We start from the raw sequence: 3,463 nt of genomic DNA on the forward strand, positions 1-3,463 counted from the left end.
TGCCTAGTATCAACCCATGTGAAAGCTTAGTGAGGCTGTTTCTGGAAGTATATGAAGGGTCTGCCTTTTACATTCTGCTTCAGATCATGTGCAAGTGCATTCTCTATTTTCTGTTGGATTACTGTGTAGTGGGGAAATACCTTTTAAATGGCTTTTGGGTAATAGCAGAGTATACATGCAAAGGATTGAAATGAATAAGACAACTCTCTCTTTGGAATATTTGAAATGAGGAGGGATAAATGTTGTATGCCTCCAGGTTGAGAGACCATTTCCTCACCCAGTAGCCATGTGAAAGTGAACATAGATTGGTTCTGATGTTTCTTCTACTGCTTATGTGGTTTTTTTTTGTTTGTACCCTAATCTTAGATAAATATCAGAGATGGAAATGACCAAGTCATGACCTTGTGAGCTTTGAAAGGTCAGAACAACCAGTAGAGGTCCAGGCACCTAAAGTCTATGAGAGAATGGGACAGCAGTTATAACAACTGAGCCTGGTGAAAAGCAAGTTCTGAAGTGTAACTTGCTTGACCTGGCCCAATAATGGACTGACCAGCACCTATATCCTCCAAGCAAGGGACTGACTTATTCACTGGCTATACCTCACTTAGAAGTGAACTTAATTTACTTTTTATAGTAATCCCTTTAAATTTAAATCTGTTCTCCCCAGGGACTGAGGTGGTAGAAGAGAGTGGGTTCTTGATCTCAGAGGTGTATCTAGTTTGGTTCTTATTATACCTTCTTATTAAGTATACCTTTGATAAAGTGAATTGATGTTGATTGATTATGAATATTGAGAAGAAGGTAACTGGTCAAAATAAAATGGAGGGACTCATTGCTGGTTAAATGATATTAAGAACATAATAACTGGATGAATAATTCTATGGGTGCTTGGAAATAATAGTATGATGGAAACCATCTCACTACCCCATAAGATCTACTCCTAGACCTCTGAGGGGTGGGATAGCCAAGCTGGCCAAGATGTGGGGACCTGCCTTACCAGTACTAGTGAGGGGTTAAGAGAGTCAGCTCAATGCCTATTACCATGTATATAAATTCATAGCCCCAAATTAATACATAAATATTAGCTGTTATTATTGTCATTTCACTGCATTATTTTAAGAAGAGTCGAGGTATCCCCATACTTTTCAGGTGAAGTCTATAGCCACATGCTTAAATGTCACAGAATCCTATGGTGTAAGCAGCATATAATACTGAGGGAAAAAAAAGCTCTGAGAATTAGGGAGTTATTGCCTAAAAACACTTTCCCAAAGCATTATAGAAAAATCCCCTCCTCTCTTCTGGGAAAATATCATATCTCCTTACTGCTTTATAGTCTTTCTTCTGAAATAGCTTTTAAGTTCTAAACTATTTGACAAAACAGGGAATAGTTTATGGGCTACAGCACAAAGCATTAGATAAAGAGTCAGAAGACTTCATTTTGATTCTCCACTGTACCATATATAGATGAAGCAGTTTACCTTTATTTTTATAAATTTTAAAATCTTTAAGGTTCATTCTAAATCAAAAAATAAAATACTGGGTTGAGGAATGTCTACACTACAGGTCCTTCTCCCAGGAAAATAAATTTGTGGAAGGAGGTTGCCCCCTGGTGTTTAGAGATGAAAAAAAAGTGTGTGCATATATATGTATACATATACAATATATCTATATGTGTATATATATATACACACACATATATATGTATGTATGTATGTGTGTATATACATATATGTATATGTTGCTGAACATTTATATATGTTAGGAAAGGAAATGGCAAACCACTCCAGTATCTTTGCCAGGAAAACCCCATGGACAGTATTGGCATGCCATAGTCTAAGGGGTTAGAAAGAATCAGACATAAATGAACACCTGAACAACTATATTTATATATGTATGTATATACATATATACAATATCTGCTCATACATTCACATGTTGCTGAATGGATGAATGAATGGATATTTGTGAACCTTGAATACCAGTTCAGTAAAGCTTTGGGAACTCCAAGGCCTTTACAATTTTCTAATGGTCTTTTATCCTTTTATTCAATTCAGTTCTATGTAATTAAACCCAGCAAACATTTCTTAAATACCTACTACAGGCCTGCAGAAAATACAGCCCATGGGCCACTTGTGGCCTGTCAAAAGATTTTGGGCAATCCATGAAAAATGTAGAGTATATAAAAGAAAGCAAAGATGTCCATGCCCCACTTAACCCACCTTGCATTAGTCACTATTGTGACTTGTGGCAACCAGCCATGGTCAGTCTGTCTCTAGTTTGAGAGGAGCAATAGTTGTATCTTTTCACTGTGTTTTCACTCATTACTGGTACTGAACAAGGACAAAGTGAGTGCAGCCACACGACAACACAGCTGATGCCCTCTATGTGATGAGTGACAGCAATGTGAGGGCTTCTTCTCCTCCCTACCTATGTGGCTGCCCTCCAAGTTATGAGTGTCTGGTACTCTGTCCAAGATCAGACACTCAGCTCAATATTTCTTTGCATGTGAGCAGTTTCTGTGGAGATTTTTTGGTTTCAACATTAAAGTTTTTGGGATAACTTTGCAAAATGAGTGATAAAAAGGAACAGAAGATTGAATCAGAACATAGAGTGGACAAATAGATACCTGTTTACTTACATGAGAGACAAAATATTATGCCTTGTTTGCCATGAAGTAATAGTTGTTCCAAAGGAATACAATCTTCATCACCATTGTGAATTAAAATATCCTGACTTAAGCAAATTGGACACCAATGAAAAACAAATTAAATTATCCAAATTGTGGAAAAATCCAAGTAGGGAACAATGGTTTATCAAGAAAGTAAACTCAGAAAATGAGGTGCCTACTAAGGTTAGTTTTCAGATTTCTAAAGATACCAATTTCAAACATGATTCCAGAGTATGATAAACTGATTGCTGACAAGAAGTGTAATATGTCCCATTAACTAGATGTAAACAGTAAGAAAATCTGAAAAAATTGTATTAAAACTGGTACGGCTTAGCAAAGTGATTTTTTAACATTAATATGATTTCATGATAAAAACAAATCTTAGGTAATAAGAGTAATTAATTAATATTGATTGAAATTTCCCTTTTTTAAAAAAATATGGTTTATTTACAAAATAATTTAATCATTAATTATACCTTTACTTGGAAAATGAGCTGCTAAAAGCCTATCTGCTGCTGGAAGAAGTTCAGCCTATTTTAATTTTGGCCCATACCTACTGCCAAGTTGTGCAGGTCTGACCTACTGTGTCAAAGAATCATATATTTAGAGTTTGAAGTGACCATAGAGATTATCTATTCTGATGCTTCTCATCTTGTAAAAGAGGAAACTGAACCCTAGTGAGATGAGATTAGTTTTCCAAGACTAAAAGGGTAATAAATATCAGACCTGGGATTATATGTAAGGCTCTGTGTTTAGTACTGGTACAGTGCTAGGATAGAATATTCTATTCTGCAG

The sequence above is a fragment of the Phascolarctos cinereus genome, unplaced genomic scaffold (genome assembly GCF_003287225.1).
Source record: "Phascolarctos cinereus isolate Bilbo 61053 unplaced genomic scaffold, phaCin_HiC Scaffold_2;HRSCAF=192, whole genome shotgun sequence".
In the NCBI taxonomy this organism is placed as follows: Eukaryota; Metazoa; Chordata; class Mammalia; order Diprotodontia; family Phascolarctidae; genus Phascolarctos; species Phascolarctos cinereus.